The sequence below is a fragment of the Delphinapterus leucas genome, chromosome X, assembly GCF_059928025.1.
Source record: "Delphinapterus leucas isolate spDelLeu-1000000601 "Yukka" chromosome X, BTC_Dleu_Yukka2, whole genome shotgun sequence".
Taxonomy (NCBI): domain Eukaryota; kingdom Metazoa; phylum Chordata; class Mammalia; order Artiodactyla; family Monodontidae; genus Delphinapterus; species Delphinapterus leucas.
In genome coordinates this window covers 119015036-119037878 of record NC_143150.1, presented here as the reverse complement: position 1 = coordinate 119037878, position 22843 = coordinate 119015036, and the positions used below count along the sequence as shown (strand labels likewise).

Here is a 22843-nt window from a genome sequence, read left to right as displayed (position 1 = left end):
GAGCTAAGATCCCACATGCCTCATGGCCCAAAACCAAAACATAAAAAACAGAAGCAATATTGTAACAAATTCAATAAAAATACATTAAAAGAAAATATATATATTAAAAAAAGGCAGGGACAGACAGAATGCATTAAAAACTATCCAAATATGTGCTGTCTACAATAGACTTCACTTTAGATCCAGTGATACAAATAGATTGAAAGTGGAAGGATGGAAAAAGATATTACATGCAAATAGTAACCAAAAGAGAGCTGGGGTGGCTATACTAATATCAGACCAAAATAAACTTAAAGACAAAAATTGTTACAGGAGACTTAGAATGACATTATGTGTTGATAAGTGAGTCAATCCATTAATGTGATAAAAATTATAAACATATACGCACCTAACAACAGAGCCCCAAAATATGTGAAGCAAAACCAACAGAACTGAAGGGAATAATAGCCAGTTCTACAATAATAGAGACTTTAATATATCACTTTCATTAATGGATTGACAACTAGACAGAAGACCAATAAGGAAATAGATACCTAATAGACATCTATAGAACACTCTACTCAACAACAGCAGCCTATACATTTTTTCTCAGGTGCACATGGAACATTCTCCAGGATAGAAAATGTGTTAGGCCACAAAACAAATCTCAGTACATTTAAAAAGACTGAAGTCATACAAAGTATCTTCTCTGACCACAGTGGAATGAAAGTAGAAATCAGTACCAGAAGTAAAACTGGAAGATTCAGTAATATGTGGAAATTAGATGACATACTCTTAAAAAACCAAGTGGCCTTAAGGGATACACAAAACAACTAGATGTACAAATGCAGAGTTGTTAAAATGCATTTGAAATTAAGAGATGGGCAACTTAAAACAATCATATATTATATGATATTTATAGCATATTTTATATATTGCTATATAAAAACTTCATGGTAACCACAAATCTATAATAGATGTACACACATAAAATAAAAAGGAATCCAAATATAACACTAAATATAGTCATCAAATCACAAGAGAACAAAAGAAGAAAGGAGCAAGAAAGACCTAAAAAAACACCAAACAATTAACAAAATAACAATAAGAATATACATGTGAATCATTACCTTAAACGTGAATGGACGAAATGCTCCAATCAAAAGACATAGTGTACCTGATTGGATATAGAAACAAGACCCATGTACATACATGCTGTCTACAAGATACGCACTGTAGAGCCAAAGACACACACCAACTGAAAATGAGGGGATGGAAAAAGATATTTCATGCAAATGAAAATGACAAGAAAGCAGGGGTAGCAACACTCATATCAGACAAAGTAGACTTTAAAACAAAGGCTATAAAAAAAGACAGAGAAGGGCATTTTATATGACAAAGGGATCAATACAAGAGGGGGATATTATACTTGTTAATATATATGTACCCAATACAGGAGCACCTAAATATATAAAGGAAATATTAACAGACATAAAGAGAGAAACTGACAATAATACAATAATAGTATGAGACCTTAACACCCCCCATATATCAATGGACAGATCAGATGGAAAATCATTAAGGCAACAGTGGTCTTAAGTGACATAATAGAGCAGTTGGACTTAATAGTAAGGACATTGCATCTGAAAAGACCAGAATACACATTCTTTTCAAGTGCACATGGAATGTTCTCCAGGATAGATCACAAGCTAGGGCACAAAGGAAGTTTCAACAAATTTAAGAGGATAGAAATTATATCAAGCATTTTTTCCAACCACAGTGGTATGAAACTAGAAATCAATTACAGAAAAAACAGGAAAAGCACAAACACATGGAGAGTAAACAACACACTCCTAAAAAACCAATGGGACAATGAGGAAATCAAAGAGGAAATGAGAAAATACCACGAGACAAATGAAAATAGAAGCACGGCTTTCTACAATCTGTGGGATGCAGCAAAAGTAGTTCTAGAAGGGATGTTATAGGGATACATGCCTTCCTCAAGAAACAAGAAAAATCTCAAACAACTTAACCTAAGCGTTCTAAAGGAATTAGAAAAAGAAGAACAAACAAAGCCCAAAATGAGCAGAAGGAAGGAAATAATAATTATCAGAGAGGAAATAAATAGACCAAAAAAAAAAAAAAAGAAAAGATGAAACCAAGACCTGTTTTTTTGAAATGATAAACAAAATTGATAAGCCTTTAGCCAGGCTCATCAGGAAGGAAAGAGAGAGGACCCAAATGAACAACATAAGAGATGAAAGAGGAGAAATAACAACCAATACTACAGAAATACAAAAAATCATAAGAGAATACTATAGACGGTTATATGCCAACAAATTGGACAACCTAGAAGAAATTAACAAAGTTCTAGAAACGTAAAACTTGCCAAAAATGAATCAGGAAGAGACAGACAATTTGAACAGACCTATTGCTAGTAGTGAAATTGAATTTGTAATAAAAAAAAGCTCCCAGCAAACAAAAGCCCAGGACCAGATGTCTTCAAAGGAGAATTCTCCCAAACATAAGAAGAGCTACTACCTATCCTCAAACTATTCCAAAAAATTTAAGAGGACAGAACAACACTCCCAAATTCATTCTATGAGGCCACCGTGACCCTGATACCAAAACCAGACAAAGCCACTACAAAAAAAGAAAATTACAGACCAACATCTTTGATAAATATAGATGCAAAAATTCTCAACAAAATATTAGCAAACTCAATCCAACAATACATAAAAAGGATCATACACCATGATCAACTGGTATTTTTTCCAGGGATGCAAGGATGGTTCAGTATTGACAAATCAGTGTAATACACACCATCTTAATAAAAGGAAGGATCACTATCATGTAATCATCTCGATAGATGCATAAAAAACCTTTGACAGAATTCAACATCCGTTCATGATAAAAAAAACTGTCATCATAGTTGGTATAGAGGGAACATATCTCAACATAATAAAGGCTCTTTATGACAATCCCACAACTAACATCATACTCAGTGGTGAAAATCTGAAAGCATTTCCTCTAAGATAAGGAACAAGACAAGGATGCCCACTCTCCACCACTTCTATTTAACAATGTATTGGAAGTTCTGACAGCAACAATCAGAGAAGAAAAAGAAATATCAATAAAAAGCATCCAAATTGGAAGGGAAGAAGTAAAACTCACTATTTGAAGATGACATGATACTGTACATAGAAAACCCTAAAGTCTCCACCTCAAAACTATTGGAACTAATTAATGAATTCAGTAAAGTTGCAGGATACAAGATTAATATACAGAAATCTGTTGATTTTCTATACACTAATAATGAACTATCGGAAAGCAAGAGCAAAGAAAAAAAAAACACCAAAAAACAACGAAAAAGCAGTTGCCCCAAAAAGAACAAAATACCTAGGAATCAATTTAACCTAGAAAGTGAAAGACCTATACTCTGAAAACTATAAAACATTGATGAAGGAAATTGAAGATGATACAAAGAAATGGAAAGATATCCTATATTCTTGTATTGTTAGAATTAATATTGTTAAAATGTCTATACCACCCAAAGCAATCTACAGATTTTTAAAAAATTTTTATTTTATGTATTTATTTTTGGCTGCATTGGGTCTTCGTTGCTGTGCGCGGGCTTTCTCTAGTTGGGGCAAGTGGGGGCTACTCTTTGTTGCGGTGTGTGGGCTTCTCATTACAGTGGCTTCTCTTGTTGCAGAGTACAGGCTGTAGGCGCACAGGCTTCAATAGTTGTGGCACGTGGGCTCAGTAGTTGTGGCTCGCGGGCTCTAGAGCACAGGCTCAGTAGTTGTGGCACACGGGCTTAGTTGCTCAGCAGCATGTGGGATCTTCCTGGACCAGGGCTGGAACCCGTGTCCCCTGAATTGGCAGGAGGATTCTTATCCACTGCGCTGGGAAGCCCCAATCTACAGATTTAATGCAATTCCTATTAAAATAGCCATGACATTTTCCACAGTAGAACAAAGAATCCTAAAATTCATATGGAACCACAAAAGACCTCAAATTGCTGAAGCAATTTTGAGAAAAAGAGAACGAAGCTGGAGGTATCACTCTCCCTAACTTTAGACTATACTGCAGAGCTACAGTAAGCAGGACAGCATGGTACTGGTACACAGACACATAGATCAGTGGAACAGAACAGAGAACCCAGAAATAAACCCATGCACTCATGGCCAATTAGTTTACATCAAAGGAGGCAAGAATATACAATGGAGAAAAGACAGTCTCTTCAGTAAGTGGTGTTGGGAGAACTGGACAGTTACATGTAAAAGAATGAAATTAGAACGTTTTCTCACACTATGTACAAAAATAAACTTAAAATGGATTAAAGACCTAACTGCAGGACCTGAAAGCATAAAACTAGAACACTTTGACAAAAGTAGAAGCAATACATTTTTGGATCTGTCTAAGACAAAAGAAATAAAAGCAAAAATAAACAAACGGGACCTAATTAAAGTTAAAAGCTTTTGCACAGCGAAGGAAATCATCCGCAAAACAAAAAGACAACCTAATGAATGGGAGAAAATACTTTACAAATGATATGACCAACAAGGGACTAATATCCAAGATAAATAAACAGCTCACACAACTCAATATTTTTAAAAAAGCAGCCTGGCTAAAAAAATGGATAGAAGACTTGAATAGATGTTTTTCCAAAGAAGACCTGCAGGTGGCCAACAGGCACATGAAGAGATGGTCAGTGTTGCTAATTATTAGAGAAATGCAAATCGAAACCTTGATGAGACATCACTTCACACCTGTCAGAATGGCTGTCATCAAAATGACCACAAATAACAAATGTTGGCTAGGATGTGGAGAAAAGGGTACTCTTGTACATTGTCAGTGGGCATGCAAATTGGTGCAGGTACTGTGAAAAACAGTATGGAGGTTCCTCAAGCAACTAAAAATAGAACTACCTTATGATCCAGCAATTCCACTCCTGGGTATACATCCAAAAAAAAAATGAGAACACTAATTTGGAAAGATACATACACCCAGTGTTCATAGCAGCATTATTTATAATTTCCAAGGTGTGAAAGCAACCTAAGTATCCATCAACAATGAATGGATAAAGAAGTGGTGTATATATATAAAATGGAATATTACTCATCCATAAAAAGGAATGAAATTCTGCCATTTATAGCAATATGGATGGACTTAGAGAATATTATGCTTAGTGAAATAAGTCAGGCAGGCAAAGACAAATACTGTGTGTTATCACTTACGTGTGGAATCTGAAAGGTAAACAAATGTATATAGTAAAATAGAAATAGACTCACAGTTAAAGAAAACAAGCTAGTGGATACCAGTGGGGAGGGGCAAGATAGGCATATGGCATTAATAGGTACAAACTACTATGTATAAAATAGGTTAACAACAAGGGTTAGGGTTAGGGTACGGCACAGGGAATTATAGCCATTATTTTATAATAACTTTAAATGGAGTATAGTCTGTAAAAATGCTGAATCACTGTGTTGTACACCTCAAACTAATATAATATTGTAAATCAAGTATACTTCAATTAAAAAAAAAGAGGAGGAGCTAGCTAAACCCGAAGCTAGCAGAAGGAAGGAAATAATAGAGTGGAGATAAATAGAGAATCGGAAAACAACAGGGAAATCATTGACACCGAAAGTTGGGTTTCTTAGATGATCAACAAAATTGACAAACCTGTAACTTGACTGACACAACTCCTCTTGTGTTGTCCTCTAGTTAAAATAAAAGGCTGTATTTTAAATTAAAATTAGGTTCTGATAAATTTATCTCTCACTGTAGATAACATTGTTTTGAATTTATCAAGGCTGAAGATTCAAGTAGATTATTCTGCTTTGTGTAAGACCTTTTTTCATACATTGATTTTGGCAGTACATTTTACTCTATGGTATCTAGCTCTAGAATTGTTTCATAGTTTACTCAAAAAGCTAATCATATTTCCAGGTTGGTGTAGCATGAAGAAACAGTTGTGGTTTAGACCAATCTTTGTTGATAGAATTTTGAGAGCTCTCCAAGTCCTTTTATAAGGATTTATTAAAGGAATTTGAAAAGTACTATTTTCATACAGCTGGCACTGAATGAGAAATTCAAAAGGCATAGGAAATGGCCGTAGTGAGAAGTTCAAGGAGAAGAGAGAGTGATGAAATACTGGCATTGGAATAGAGGAGGAAAGATTAAGTATAAATCCCCTCCTTTTAAAAGGAGCACTCAAAGTTTGCCAGCTATCAACAAATGCCATTAGAATTTCCCCCAAGAGCTTGTTCAAAAGAAAGGAAAAGTTCTATGATGACATTTATTTTAGTATTATTGATAAAAATTAAAACAATACAGACAGCACAAATGCCCAAGAAGAAGGCTCTGGTTAAGAGTATTGTATGTATATCCACCCAATAGAGTATTAGACATCCATTAGAATGTTTACAGGGAAAATAGTAGAAAAGATCCAAATACAGAAATGTTTACTGATTGTACCACATAAAAGTATTCAGTAGAACTTTGATAGTAAGATATTCTGCTCTCTGAGAGTGATCTTGAAGGTCCATAGAACACACTGATCGGCCCGCCTTTGCTGTGGTCAGAGTTTAAATTCCTTTTCCTTTGTTGCTGGCCAGTGTTCGCTCCTCATTGGGCCTTTGAACTTTGAAGTTAACTCCTCAGTGAATTTCCACTAACTCTTTTTAGGGGTCTAAAGGGGTCGCTTAAGTAATTCATCTATAATTTAGCTATCTCATCTTATGATAAATTGTTTATATAAGTACATTCTCTATTTTGGGGAGACTTTTTGTGAGAGGTAGATTTGTGAATTTGGGTATCCTTGAAGGTCTCTATACGTTTCAATCATAAATGTCACGTATCTACTGTTGAGCATTTGGAAGTGGACTGCAGTAACTGGTAGAAGTTTAAATAGCTGTTTTGGTGGGGAAATTAGGCAGTTTTTCTTTTAAAGATTTCCTCTTTCAATTAAAGATTGGGAGAAAGGGAAAAAATGCTGTCTGTTATGACAACTAGAATAAAAAAAAGTCAAAGCTCTATCAGAATAAAATGACCTTTGGAAGCTACTTTTAAGAGACCATGCTCTCAGAACTTGTGATGAGGCATATAATATTGCATAATCGTATAGCTAGGATAACTCCAGCAATTGTGAGGTTCACATAAACCTTTTACTGAAATACATAACCTAGTAGTTTTTTTCATCCATGTTCTCTGGATGGTAAACTTATTGCCCTTTCTCTTAAGTGGTAATTTTGCTGCATGTATGAATAGAATTCTAGGTTGAAGGTTATTTTCCCTCAGCATTTTGAATGTATTACCTCCTTCTCTTCTGGCATTTATTTTTGTTGCTGCTGAGTATTCTGTGAATCTATTTTGGGTTCCTTTGGAGTTACTATCTTTTCTCTGTGGTGGCTTTTAAAACTTTATTTTCGATGTTCTGTTGCAATTTCACTGTGATGTGTCTAGGCATAGATTTAAATTTATTTATTCTAGATGATGATTGGTATGCACTTTCCATCTGGAAAATCATGTCTCTAATTTTAGAAGACTCTTAGTCATATCTCTGCAGGTTTTGATTCTCTACTTATTTCTTCTATTTTCTTCTCAAACTCATTAGCTATGCTTCTATATCTGGTAACACATCTTTTATTTCTAGTAGTGGTACTTTCATCTTTTTATGTCATGATCTCTCTGGGTTGGCTGTGGATGAAATCTTTGACTTCCAAATTTATAACTGTTTATGATTCCAGGTTTTATAGTCCATTCTTTTTTATGTTAATCTGTTCTTGTTTCACTTTTCCCAATTTCTGTTTCATAGTTCTCTGTTCTTTTTCAGGATGCATTCCCTACTTTTAACTTCGTGGGTTCTAAACAAAATTATTTTAAAGTTATTTTCAACTTGTTCTGTCTTCATTTTAGTCAGGAGTGAATTCATCTTATTTTTGGGAGGCTGTTCTTACTGCTGGCTTTTTTCCTTCCATGCTTTTTGGAAATTTGCTTAGCAGTCTTATTTGGTATCGGAGTTTCAATTTCATTCTCAGTTCTCCGAGCTCCTCTCTTCCTAGCAGTTCAGTGGTGTGCCTGCCAACCATACCCCACCACCCTGCGCCCATGGGCCTCTAGTCTGGGGCCAATTCTTCTCCTTGAGGTTCAGCACTTCCGTCTGGTACAGATGTAAGTGATCATGCAGATGTCACCAGATGGTGGCTGAGCCCAAGACCAGGCTAAAGTGTTGTATCTGTTTCTGCTTCTTTTCATTAGGAGGCAGCCCCGAGCACCTTCACAGGCTTCTTCGTGGCTTTGCAGGTTTGTAGGTAGTGAGGTGTCACCTTAGCCTCTGGCTTTAGGGAATGAGCTTGGTGCGGGAACCCTGCCTCATGTGGGGCATTTAAATCCCTGTTATTCTGCTGGGTATGAGCTCTCAGCTGCCTCCACCTGCTGCTGAACCCTCAGCCTGGCCTACCACCTGGGGTTTTTTGGGCTGTTTTGGATTTTATTGTTTTTATACAACAGGTGCTTATTAGTTATCTATTTTATGCATATGCCTGCCACTTTGTGATTTGGCCCCACAGGGATCTTTGTCTTGCTGCTGAGTGTGTCTTAGTCTTTCGAATTTTATCACTTCTGTGCTCATGCTCTCCTTTGTCATTGCATAGCATTTTACAGAACAGGAAGTTGAAGTTCAGAAAGCAGAAGTGAACTACTTGGGACCTCTTCGTTAGTAAGTGACAGAACCAGCTTTTGTAGAACAGGAGAGCTGGGAAAGGTTTCTGGGCTGGTGCTAGAAATTTAATGATAAACCTTGAGAGAGAGAGAGAGAAATCATTCATCGCACATCATAAAAATTAACTATAGGTATGCTGAGCGCAAGTTAATAAGGATTTTCAGTCTCTGTGCCCATTTTCTAAATATGAAGTATCGATATTTCCTAATATTAAGCTAAAACGTTTATTGTTTAAAGTGCCTTCCCCAGGGAAGACTTAACGTTCAGCTTTGCCAAAATGGGTTGCACAGTTTGGTCACTGGGCCATATTTGGTGTAGCCGAAGGCCAAGTGTAATCCATATCCTGCTTTCAAAAAGGGAAAAAAAGGCAGAAGTTTTACATCATAAATAATTATTATTTATGCATTTCAGAATTGATTTTAGAAGTATACAAACCATTGAGGCTTTGCGATTATTTATTTTATAAATTTATCATGTACTTAAGTATAGTGTTTATGTGTCAGATGCTCTTCTAAGTCCTTTATAAATATTAACTTATTTAATCCTAGCAACCATGTGCAGTAGGTTCTGTTGCTATCGTCACTTTGCAGATAAGCAAACTGAGGCACAGAGAACTAGAAATTTGCCCGGAGTCACCCACAGCACGTTAAAGCTGTGATTCTGACCCTGACTATCTAGGCTCAGAGTGCCGGCTCCACCCACCATGCTCTGCTATGCAACCACGTCTCACAGTTATTTTCTTAACCTCTTTCTTATTTATTTATTTATGCATGCGTGGGCTTCAGTAGTTGCAGCACGTGGGCTCAGTAGTTGTGGCTTGTGGGCTCTAGAGCGCAGGCTCAGCAGTTGTGGCGCACGGGCTTTGTTGCTCTGCAGCATGTGGGATCTTCCTGGGCCACGGCACGAACCCTTGTCCCCTGCATTGGCAGGCGGATTCTTAACCACTGCGCCACCAGGGAAGCCCACCTCTTTTTCCTTAACAACAGAGTTGACACATTATCACCAATACATTTTATGTTCTGAAGCCTCTTAATAAATTAGCTTTATCCTACCACTGGTAACTTGTTTTCTTTCCTCGGTTTCCCCTCCTTATGACATTTTGCTTGTAATGTTATTGTGTAAAGCTTACTGTGCTAGCATCACTCCTCTGAAAGATGCCGTAAGTTCATCTAATCAATTCATCAGGTGTTAATGAAATGTGCTTACGAGAGGCCCACACTTTGCTGACAGCTGTGGGATCACAAGGGTTGTGATGTGCTCCTTCTCCTCCAGCTCCTTTCCCCTTCCCCACCCTCTGAAAGCGGCCACGCCTAACACCTTCCATCCTGTAGTCTCTCATGGTGTATGTATGTAACTGTGTCATTTTCCATGTGTCTCATCTAAACCCATTTTCTCATGCTCTGTGCTCAAGGATTGTAGGCGATAGCTGGACACCATGTTTCCTATAACTAACAAGATAGCCCGGTGTTTCCCCTGGGAGTCAACTACGGCTGGTTTCTAGGTTCCTGAACAAAGGAATCCTTATTTCTCTTCTCTGACACCCCCACACAGTGATAAAAAGCAGGAAGCACCCCTAAGTGTCAGGGGAGAAGCAAGATGGGATGGGAGGGTGCCCCCCTGTGCTGTGGTGTCACTAGGAGAGGATGGTGGAGGATGCCCAGAGGGTGGGCCCAGGGAGGCAGCCTGACAGAGTAGTTAAGAACGTGGGCTTGGGGTACAAATCCTCTCTCTGCCTCTTACTGGCTGTGTGTCTTTGGACACATTTACTTAGCCTCTCCGCGTCTCAATTTCATCATCTGTGAATGAGGGTAGTTGTAGTGTCTACTCTCGTAGGGTTGTGATAATTAAGCGGGTTAATATCTGTAAAGCACTTAGGATGGTGCCTGGCACATGGTTGGCTCTCACCAACAATGAGCTATTATAATTATCAGTACAGGCCCAGCGAAGCAGAGGTGGAGTCTAGTTGGTAAACAGAAGAACAGACTCAGGACAGCCAGAACTTCATGATCACGAGCCCAGAATGAGTGCCGGGCTGGCTTACTAAACTACTTGTGTTTGAACCACCTTCTTTCCCTTCTGTGACCTTTCACGGCTGGCCTTCTGCCTACATCAGGGGTCAACAAACTACAATCTATAGGCCAAATCCACATGTCACCTGTTTCTGTAAATAGTGGAAATGAAAAGGAAAAGAATCAACAGAAAGACAGTTCCCCCATCAGCCTTTTAACCCACCATCTCCTAACACAAGGATTGCAATGCCTGTGTCTATAGTTTGCGGCTTTGCCTTGAGGACCTTTTTCTGATCAAGATGCTCTGTCTTTCCAACTTTACTAGTAAAACCTCGAGCAAATATCATTTATTCACCTGGCAGCTTCCAAGGCTTGCTGTGGGTGGTCCTTCTCAACTCTGTGTTTCTGAAGCATAACTAGAAGAAACCAACTAAGGCCTTGCCTTTGAGGTGAGGAAGAGGGAAAGAAGCTTGTCCTGGGAAAACACGATAAAGGAGTTGTTTCTTCCCGTCTCCCTCCTGAATACCCTGCTCTGCTCAGCAAGTTCTGTAGGTATCCCTTACTTGTGTGCTGGTAAATCTTCTCTCTGAGAAAAGAAAAAGCCCCTATTTGTAGCTGTTGCCAACCTCTGGTTGTAAATATTCCCACATGGTTGATCGCAGGTGCAGTTGGGAAGGGATGTGCATCATCATTGGCTCATTGGTACCAGTGTGCCCTGTGGTAGACAGCTGTATTTTGCCACTGAATCTTTGTGTCAGTGTTCTCTGTGCCAGGGGAAAGGTTTTTTGTTGTTTTGTGGGGTTTTTTTTCGTTTGTTTTTAAATCTAGGGCACTGTTCCAGCCCAGTCCCAAACTGTGCTGATAGAAATGGGGCCATGTTTTTCAAGTCAACTTGAAATGAATCTTCCTTCTTGTTTACATTTAACTTGTGCCACTAGGTGGCACTTTAAGGACATTACAGGAAATTGGCTTTACTGGATTTATTTTTTAACTTTTTATTCAAGTATAATATGCGTATTGAAGAGTACATATTGAGTGTTCAACTCAGTGAATTATCACAAGCTCAACACACGTGTGTTATTGGCACTCAAATCAAGAAGCAGAATATTACTGGTGCCTAGAAAGCCCCTCTTATGCTATTTTTCAGTTCCTATCCGTTATTCTTAGGGTTCCCACTATTCTGACTCGGAGCAGCATAGGTGAGTTTTACTTGTTTCCTGCCTTATATAAGTGGAACCATGTAGTATATACTCTTGTGTCTGGCCTCTTTTGCTTACACGCTGTTTGTGTGATCCATCCAGATTGTTGTATGCGGTTGTAGATCATTGCTGTATAGTATTCTGTTGTGTATGCAAATATGTCACTGTTTTCTTTCTTTCTTTTTTTTTTTTGGCTGTGTCGGGTCTTTGTTGCTGTGCCAGGCTTTCTCTAGTTGTGGCAAGCAGGGGCTTCTCTTCATTGAGGTGCGTGGGCTTCTCATTGTGGTGACTTTTGTTGTTGTGGAGCCATGGGCTCAAGGTGTGTGGGCTTCAGTAGTTGTGGTGCGTGCAGGCTTAGTAGTTGTGGCGCACGGGCTTAGTTGCTCCAGGGCCTGTGGGATCTTCCCGGACCAGGGCTCGAACCTGTGTCCCCTGCATTGGCAGGTGGATTCTTAACCACTGAGCCACCAGGGACGTTCTATATCACTGTTTTCTACTGTTGATGGATATTTGGGTAGTTTTCAAATTTTGGCAGTTATAAATAATGCTGCTATGCATATTCATGTACGAGTTTCTGAGTGGATGTATGTTTTCATTTCTCTTGGGTCTATCCCTAGGAGTGGAATTTCTGGGTTATATGGTAAGCATATGTTCAGCTTTAGTGGATGCTGCCAAATGGTTTTATAAAGTGTACTGATTTGTACTCCATCAACAGTGTTCTCATTTCACTTCCACATCCTCATCAATACTGAATTTATTTTATGACTGGTTCCTAACTCTTACATACTTTTTACAGCTCTCTCTCTAGCCAGCTATTTCTAATTGAGTTTCTTCTAAAGCCACTTTTCTCTGATGGACCTGGCTCATGCAGGAAGGGCCGTGTCATCCCAAAAGGGGACATTTATCACAGTCTAAGTATGAGCTATCAGCAGTTAGAAGAAATGTTATTGAAACACTCCATCACTAATACAGAGCAATGGGAATGGGAAAGGAATTCAAAATTATAAGTGTGGTAAAACATCGAGTGAAGCTAGGACTTTGAGGCGCTTTGAAATTTTTATATTGTATTGTTGCCAGTCTGTGTATGTCAGGTGTGAGGGACCAGCAAAAGATTTTTAAAGGCCTCGTAACCAGATGCCTTTGAATTTTGATGGTGGTGGGTACCTGTTTTAGTAAGAGTCTGTTTGGTGTGGCAAGGGGCGTTCATATAGCATCTTTCTTCAACCCTACAGTGGGGAAAATGGGTCTCAGGAGAATCTTGCCGTATATCACCTTCTCTGTGAGGCCTGTGTTGTTGACTCTTTGGGCTGTGTTATAATACGGCTTTACATATGGGTTGAATAGAGGGTGGGGCTCAGACTTGGTTCTATTACTAGAAGAGAACCAAAATCTAGTTATGGTCAAATATTTTTCTTTTAGACCAAAATGCAGTGCCCATAGTCCTCTAGTTGTAACAGGAAGTCTGTTTCGTGGATGTTGTCCATAATCCAGTAGGTTCCAGAAATCCCTGAGTGATTATGCTTTGTGACTTTCATATCCAGGGGCTAGTTGTCCATTATAGTTGCTGATTATCCACTTCCGTTAAAATTGTCCCTGAGCTCCTCTGTCAGTGTTCCCCCGAGTGTCCCTGATGTTGGACTGTCCTGCTGTAAGGGCCACCAGAGATACTCAGTGCAAGCTGCCTGAGATGTTTGTACTGAGGCAGCCACGAAATCTGCTTTTATTTGTAAAAATGTCTTCCCTCCAGTATTGGTAGCAGTAATATCCAGTGGCACAAATTTGGATTGTGGGCAGCCTGCTCTATGGGATCTGCTTATTATCTAAGCCAGAGTCAGCACTCTCCCAGTCAAGGTTTTCATCTTTTGGCAAGAGGGGAAAAGTCCCTCATGTTGAGTTAGCTTCTACTTACAGAAATAGATCCTGTGCCTGGGAAACCAATTGTACTTTTACTCCCGATTATGATAGTAGCTGCCATTAGTGAATAGCTACTGGGTTATTGTGCTTAGCGCCCTAGACAGATGTGTCACTTAATCTTCACAATGCTAGGAGTTAGATGGACTACCCCCTTTTGGAGATGATGAAACGGTGGCTCGGAGAGGTTAAGCCCATGCCCAAGCCAGTGCCAAGCCTGCACTTGACTCCAAAGCCTGTGCCCTGTACCTGCTGTGCTCTGTGGCCCCAGTTGCCATGGGATGAAGTTTTTGACTTGTCCACTGGAATATGAAACAGTGTTGGATTCATTACTAGTTCACTGCATACATTGATCAGAGGACCTGCTGTTTGCTGGTCTTTAGCTTCGGCACTGGGAAAGCAAGAGTGGAACAAGACCCAGCTCCTGCCCTCCAGGTGCTTATGCTTCAGCTCCATTCCTGTCTCTCATAAGTGACTTGGCTCATGGATTTTGGTTATTGTTCTTACAGAGAACTCAGTTCTCTGGATTTTCTCTCTGGGACTGACTGTCGAATGATGGGGTTTGTTGTGGCCACTGTGCTGCTGGCTGTTGGTTCTGCATCTTCTATGCCTGGGTTTGACCACAGGGCTTTCTGGTGTGTCCTTAACCAGCAGAGATTGGGGTCAGGTTAAAGTCAAGCACCAAATGACACTGAGACTACCACTAAGATGCTGGAGATCCCCTAGATGCAGTAGCAGGATTATCTGCTCATCTGCCTAGAAATTAGCCTTGACCTTTGTGATTCTGTCTTGGGATCTGCCTGGATTCTTGGGAGGTAAATGAAGCTTAAGTTTCTTTTTCTAATCTGTCGGTAGCATGAATATGTGATTCTTTGCTTGTTGCAAATTCGACTTGTATTTATTTTTTAAAAACACATTCATGTTTCTTTTTTTTAAAGTTTTTTTTGATGTTGACCATTTTTTTAAAAAATTAATTAATTTATTTACTTTTGGCTGCATTGGGTCTTCATTGCTGTGCGCCGGCCTTCTCTAGTTGCGGCAAGTGGGGGCTGCTTTCGTTGCAGTGTGCGGGCTTCTCACTGTGGTGGCTTCTCTTGTGGAGGAGCACGGGCTCTAGGCACGTGGGCTTCAGTAGTTGTGGCGCGTGCGGGCTCAGTAGTTGTGGCGCACGGGCTTAGTTGCTCTGCGGCCTGTGGGATCTTCCTGGACCAGGGCTCAAACCTGTGTCCCGTGCATTGGCAGGTGGATTCCTAACCACTGCACCACCAGGGAAGCCCAATGTTGACCATTTTTAAAGTCTTTATTGGATTTGTTACAATATTGCTTCTGTTTTATGTTTTGTTCTTTTGGCCGTGAGGCATGTGGGATCCCAGCTTCCCCAACCAGGGATTGAACCCACACCCCCTGCATTGCAAGGCGAAGTCCCAACCACTGGACTGCCAGGGAAGTCCCTCGACTTTTAAATAAAAGTCTTACTGGTAAAAATTTTGCACAGCTTCAAATATGTATTTATTTATTTATGAAACCATATTGCATATACCACCTATTGCCTCCATGGTAAATGGAGAAGAAAACAATTAAGAAGCCTGGTTAGTTTTTGCTGGAGCACCTGTGGCCTTTTCCAGACCAGGACCTTGGAGACTTGGTTTTCTCATTTCTTAAATGAAGAGTTTGGGCCATCAGTGGTCCCTAGCTGGTCTGGACTGGCTACATAAAAATCACTCAGGGAGCTTGTTAAAATAGAAGTTCTAATGTTCCAGCCCTAGGAGATTCTAATTAGAGAAGTCTGGGGTAGTATCTAAAAGTCTGTAATTTATAAAAATTCCCCAGATAATTCTCTTATGTAGCTATATTTGGGAACCACTGGGCTAGAAGTTCTAGAATAAATAGAATTGAGTTGAGAAGAAACTTGTGGTGTGTTTGAAGATTCAGGTAATACTTATGTGCCTGGAGTGCGTTCCCGATTGGCAAACTAATGCAGTTATGATGCAGAGGTAAATTGGAGCCAAATGATGGAAGATCTTTTTAAAAATTTTTTTTTCCTATTTCTTTATTTTATTTAATTGATTTATTTATTTACTTTTGGCTGTGTTCGGTCTTCGTTGCGGTGCACGGGCTTCTCATTGCAGTGGCTTCTCTTTGTTGCGGAGCACGGGCTCTAGGCGCGTGGGCTTCAGTAGTTGTCACACGCGGGCTCAGTAGTTGGGGCTCGCAGGCCCTAGAGCGCAGGCTCAGTAGTTGTGGCGCACGGGCTTAGTTGCTGCGCGGCATGTGGGATCTTCCCGGACCAGGGCTTGAACGCATGTCCCCTGCATTGACAGGTGGATTTTTAACCACTGCGCCACCAGGGAAGCCCGATGGAAGATATTTAACTGGCTGAGCGGTTGTGTTGTGTGCCACAGGCCTTAGGGACCCATCGAGGGGCCTTGAGAAAAAGTGTTTTGATGAGAAGGCGCTTTACAAGATGAGTTCCTCAGTGTTATGCAGGGTGGATTAGACCAGGGGAAAAACCGAAGGCTGGAGAAAGACCCACTGAAGTTTCTGCAGTGGCCCAGGTTGGGGGGGGGTGTGATGAGCACCTGGGCTCAGATGGGAGCCGCAGGGCCTTTGTGAGCTCACCTGCCTGGGTGGAACTGGAACCTGAGACGTGTTGTTTTTAAGGTACTTCAGAAAAAAATGCATAAGTTATCAGTGTTCTGTTCATGTGTTTTAACTACCATAAGGAATGATTTTTATTGTGTTTGTGTCCAGGAGGTTTTAGAGGAGTGCAGTAAATAAATTCCTGCAGAGAAGTAGTTGGCAGCAGCAGCGAGAGCTGCTACTGCAGGAAAGCAGAGAGGCAGGGAGGGAGCCCTTCTTGCCCAGCAACAACACGTCCTCACCCTGCCTCACACGCTTGGCCAAGGCTAGAGGCAGAGGGATGTACATTTGACTTGAATGGAGTTTGCCATTCAAATCAAATGGAATGGTTTTCCTTTATTCCTCTAGAACCCAGTCTGTAGGTCAGTGTTTCCCCAAGTGTGTTCCACAGAACATTAGTTTTGCTGGATGGTAATGTGAATTACCTGAGAATGAGGAGTCGAAGCCAAATACGTTTGTGAACTGCTGGGTTAAACAAGGGCAGTGGCTTCCTTTACCTCACAGAAGTTCAGGGTGTGTGGCGTGCTGTACGCTCTCTGGATTTCTAAGAGGGAGAGACTCTGCAGTGTTTCCTAAGCTTATGTGTAGAATCTTCTCCCCTCCAGGTCAGGGACTGGCAAACTATCACCCACACACCGAATCTATCCTGCCACCTGTTTCTGTAAATAGTTTATTGGGATGTAGCCACGCCCGTTCCTTGTATTGTCTGCACCTGGTTTTGCACTCAGCAGCAGAGTTGCAGGTTGGCAGCAGAGACCTGGAGACCCAGAGACTGAATGACCGGGACAACTCAAAGTATTTACTATCTGGCTCTTTCCAGAAAATGTTTGCCAGTCCCTCCTCTAAGAAATTCGTGGAACTGGTGTTCCCTTGGAACTCTTATTGGGTGGGTTGTTCTAGCACTGGTTTGTGATGAGTCTGCTTATTTCTTCAGCTACTGTGCTGCCATGTTTCTTTGCTCTTGCTGTAAACTGTTTCCTGTCTCAGCCATTTGCCCATTGTCCAAGATGGAAGCCAGGACTCCGTGTATCACTGTTCTTTCACTTCCCGCACTCCACCAATCTCCAAGGAGGTATCCAGTTTCCAGTCTAAAGAGTTCTCAAATCTGCCTAACCTAACTCTCACCAGACTGGTTTGAATGACCATCGTCTCTTGTCTTGTTTTCTTCTTTAGCCTTCTAATTGAGTTCCCTTCCCCCAGTATGGGTCGCTTCCAATTTGTTTTACTCACTGGGTCCAGAATGACCCTTCTAAAACACAAATCTAGTCAGCTCACTTCCCTACCTGAAATCCTGCATTGGCCCCTTTGGCCCTTAGGATAAGCTCCAAATCCTTGTACCAACCAAGGTGTAGTCAGGCAAACAGAAACTGCTCTAGGTGTTTCACACTGGAAGAGATTTCATTCACGGAATTAGGTGCTTACAGAAAGAATTAGATGTGCTAGAGGAGCAGAGGTGAGTGAAGGCTGCCGCTATCAGCTTTACCACAACTTACTGGAAATGCAGATATTCCAAGAACTGAAGGAAGCAGCTGGAGATGCTCAGGATGCCTGCAGCATGGAAGTCATGATTTGCAAGGAAATGCCCAAGGCCACAGCAAGATCTTCTGACTGCTGAAGCCCATGCTTTTCTGCCCGCCGCTGCCAGAGGAGCAGTAATATGGCTTGTTTTCTCTCACCTCCTTGGTTTCATGTGAGTGACTCTCAGTGGCAGTAAGGAACTGTGTTGAAAGGAGATTCTATAAATGTAGTTCCCAGCTTCTGACCCACTGCAGTGTAGGGAAGAGCATAGATGTGGGGAATGGTACTGAGTGGCTGATAAATAGTCCAGGATGACAATCTGTAAGACCATGTGTGGTCCAATCCACTGCCCTTCTCCAACTTCAGCTCTCCCATTGTTCTCCACTGTTCACACTTATTCCACCCTACTAGACCCCAAGTTCCAGACTTACTAGAGTGTATTTTTTAAGAGGCCTAAAACTATGAACGTTTATTATCTCATAGCTTCTGTGAGTTAGAGATTCAGGAGCAACTAATCTGGGTGGTTCTGGCTCAGGGTCTCTCATTAGGCCACAGTCAAGACATCAACTGGGACTGGTGTCATCTGAAGGCTGGATGGGGGCTGAAGGATCCACTTCTAAGACGGTGCATTCACGTGGCTGTTGGTAGGAGGCCTCAGTTCCTTCTTATGTAGGCCTCTCCACAAGGCTGTCTGAGTGGCTTCAGGACATGGCAGCTGGCTTCCCCCAGAACAAGTGATTCAAGAGACAGCCCAAGGAGAAACATACTAGAGTGCTTTAACTCCCCTCTTCTGGGAGCACATTATCTGGTGTCTCAGGTCCAGTTGCCTAGAAGCAGAACCTGAGCTGAGGATTCTTGGAAAGTGACACATCAGATGTATAATATAATTATCTGTATAATTGAATAACTGAATGATCCCTTCTTCTGGTGGAGAATCCAAATGCTTATCCTCCCTGGGCCTGTGTCCCTTTCTGGGGAGCCAACTGAGCAGAGCCCATGTTGTTCCATCAAAACCGCACAGCAGTTCTCAGCATCCTGAGTGGCAGCACCTTCCAAGTCCATGCGACCTGTCCAGGTTTTTCATTGCAAACTTAGAATGAAAATATGTTTCTCATTTCTGGATAGGAGAGTATTAAAATGACAGTTATATTTTTAAAAGGGACCTTAGCTCAAGTTTCAATGAGCTCTTGGCTAAAAGTGCCTTTTCCTGGCTTGTCACGTCCCAGCTAGGTATGTGTTGTTACACATGGAGCCATGAGGGAAGGACTGATATTCCAGTATAATTGTAATCCACATATTTATTTCTTTCATAAAGTTCAGGCATTGGATTTCGCTTCAGACAACAAGAACTTTTGGACAAGGACGTATTGTCCATATTGATAGCAGAGTTGTTCCCCCATTTCTCTAATACACAGAGAAGAAAGGGAGCCACCGAGGTCCCCCTGTTTTCATGGGTTTTCATTCTCCCAGAATTGTTAACTTAGAAAAGTCTGAAGAAATAGCAACGGAATCTCCCACTTTGACCTGCTTGCCAGCTGCTAAGTCTTATGTGAGCTTCACACTGTTCATGAAGGGAAGTGGAATAGTTTATTGGGAAGAGGGGCTTTTGCGTGTCTAAGTCTCATCTTCAGGTTTTTTTAATTTCTTTTTTTTTTTAAGCACAAAGCTAGTTTTCTTTTTCCATCTCTTTCCCTGGGATAAGTTCTGGCTGGGGTGAGGCTCTGCCTTTCCAGGTCCTTCCTGATTCTTGTGTTCTAGGCCCCTCCTGAGATTTGCTCTTTTGAATGTTAATAGGTGGACCCATTTAGAATGGATCCTGGACCAATAGAAAGTGGTGGGGAGGTCTTGAGTTTCCTCTTAAGGAGACTGATGGTTAGATCAGCCTGACTTAACACTGCAGAGTTGTTTGTTATTAGTCATAGAGCTAGAAAACCCAGGCCCTTGAATACAATTTCAGGAAGGTAAATTTTATTTTTTTAATATATTTATTTATTTATTTTTGGCTGTGTTGGGTGTCCGTTGCTGCGCGCGGGCTTTTCTCTAGTTGCGGTGAGCGGGGGCTACTCTTCGTTGAGGTGCGCAGCCTTCTCATTGCAGTGGCTTCTCATGTTGCGGAGCACGGGCTCTAGGCATGTGGGCTTCAGTAGTTGTGGCATGCAGGCTTCAGTAGTTGTGGCTCACGGGCTCTAGAGCACAGGCTCAGTAGTTGTGGTGCACGGGCTTAGTTGCTCTGCGGCATGTGGGATCTTCCCGGACCAGGGCTCGAACCCGTGTCTCCTGCATTGGCAGGCGGATTCTTAACCACTGCGCCACCAGGGAAGCCCAGGAAGGTAAATTTTAAAATGGAAAACAGTTTTCAGGCCTCACAACTGCTCCTCATCCTTCCCAAGCCCCACCCCATTGTTGTTGGTGATTTAGAGATGTTTACAAGAAAAGGAAGTCAGTGATACAGACACTCTACTGCTTTTGCTGTGCTCAGAATCCTCATTTTTGTTGAAAAGAGGATGAAATTTATCATTTCCCTCAATATTTCCACAAGAAGGAGACTTCACTCATCTCCCCAGGAAAGGGAGCGTTAGGACGGACACCTCTCTCCACCTGCCTGATGATACGGAGGGGAACTGACCAACTGAAAGGTGGGGTGACTGGTCCGTCACTTCTCTCCTCTCTGCCTGGCCGCTGGGCCATGTGGGCGCAAACCTGTGGTCCCTGTGGAGAGCGGGTGGGCCGTAGCAGGGCAGGCCGTGGATTGGCAGTGGAAGGCGAGTGTGGGCCTCAGGCCCAGGTCCTGTTCTTCAGCAGAGGTCACGGGCAGCCCTGCACTAGGTGCCCGTCAGGTCCTTGCTCAGCCATTCAGAAAGCTGACATTGGACTAGTGCATCTTGGAGTGTGATGCCATCTGTCCGAACCCCCGAGAAGGTGGGGGAGCCTGACCGTGAATGGCTCTTGACCGACTTCACTTGGATGCTTCCGGGTACTTCAAACTCAGTGTGTCCCAAAGCAGGCTCCCCTTCCCACCTGCTTCTCCCTCGGTTCCTGTTGCGGAGATTGACCTCCGTGCTCTCGTGGTACCCCAGCCTGCCCTCCTGGGTGTCAGAGCCTGGGAGGCCCCTCAATCCTCCTTTCTCGCCACCCCTGTGCAGTGCCCCTCTGCACCCAGCTTGCAGCCGGGATGTCACCTTTGCCTGAGTGTTGGTGACCCACAAGGCCGGCTGCTGTTGTAGTCCCCGGACACCCTCGCTGTAGTCCTTATTCTCCTGAAGCCTGTTTGCCTGCTCATTCTCTGCCTTTCCCGCTAGACTGCAAGGTCCAGAGCTTGTTCATCCTTGAACACCGGTGCTACTACAGGGGCTGCCTGTCGTGGCTGTTGGATAGGTACTTCTTGAGTGAATAACACTCAGGCCCAAGAGTGCTGGAGGCGGTAGGGCATAGTGGTCACAGCCCAGCTTTGGAACCTGAGGCCTGGGTTTGGACTCTGCTATTTGTGTGATATTGGGTGAGTCCCTTACCTTCTGGGTCCTTAGTTTCTTCCCGACTTCCTAAGACTGTGATGATGAAATGCAGTAATCCATGCAAAACATCTAGAGCAACATGTTGACACATAGCAAGTGTTCGGTGGTTCATAGTACACATCTATTAATAAAAACAACAACAACAATAATAATACAGTTACCCTTAATGGAAAGGAGAAGGCTATAAGAAAAACTTGGAACTAGAGATCACGCATGTTGAGTGCCTGCAGCGTGGGTTTCAAAGAGGCGGGGAGTTGCTTGGGCACCAAGGATTCCAGCGCGGGCAGTGGAAGTGTAGGAGCAGACGGGCTTACTGTGGGGAAGAGTGGACAGGGAGGGAAACATGGAGCAGGAGAGCCGAAAACAGGACCTTGAGAAACCGCTCACGTGAGGGACAAGAGGGGCCAGAACAGGAAGAGAGAATGATTCCAAGTAGGAGACTGCGACTCATCAGATGCCAGGGACAGGACCTTTACAAACACAGCTGAGGGTGCTGAGCTGGGCTGCTGGTCTCTGAAGACTAGAGGCAGCTGGAACGTGCTGGGTGGGGCGGTGGTTGGGGAGGAGTAGGGTCAGAATAAGGAAGAAGCCTGGCCCCGCAAGGGTTTGAAGAGGGCTGCTTAGCGACGAGGTAGGTGCCCTCAGACCCATAGGTTGTATGCTGCAGTGTGTGTTTCTGTGATGCAGATTAGCTTGTGGGTCAGTAGAGGACTGATAATGTGGAAGTCACGTTGGTTCACATGTTATTAACATTTTGCATCACTGGCTAATAGTGGCTGAAAGCCAAGGACTCCAGCAGCGCTGAATGTAGCAAGCCCGGGAGATAGGAAGCTGAGCAGGGGCACCCGCGCTCCCTGGGCTCTTCGCCGGGCTGTGTGGCCCCGCTGTCTTGCGGGCCTTTGGGGCCATTCCTCCCCCGTCTTTGTGCTTTCATTCACGGACTCCATACCACTCAGCAGCCAGAATCCCTCTGTTTACCCTTTCCATCATGCTTACCCCTCACCTTTTTTTAAGGTAAAGAGTCATATCTACTAGAGTGTTTTATCAGAAATTTAATATTTAAAAAACTTTCAGTGCTTTTCATTATAATTATTGTTTTTGTTAGTGATCGGGTTGAAATTTTAACTTCTTTCCCCACCCTATTTTTCTGATACGCTTTGTTATTTTTAGTTTGTGCTTTCGAAGCATTAGTTTTTAGCAATACATACGTCCAGTTATAGAAGACGTTCCTGTGACTTCTTTCCCTAAGATTGAACAATGCTGGGAGGAGGGATGGGAGGGAACAGCAGGGTCTACAGAAGCTTTTCTCGAGGATTGGCAACCCCGACCATCCTTGGCTCTTTCTCC

At 42.3% G+C, this 22843-nt stretch overlaps 1 protein-coding gene across 5 annotated transcripts in view; it reads left to right on the top strand.

Moving 5' to 3' along the window:
* Positions 1-22843, top strand: part of REPS2 (RALBP1 associated Eps domain containing 2) — a 240008-nt gene that overhangs the window by 176954 nt on the left and 40211 nt on the right. The window lies entirely within an intron of this gene.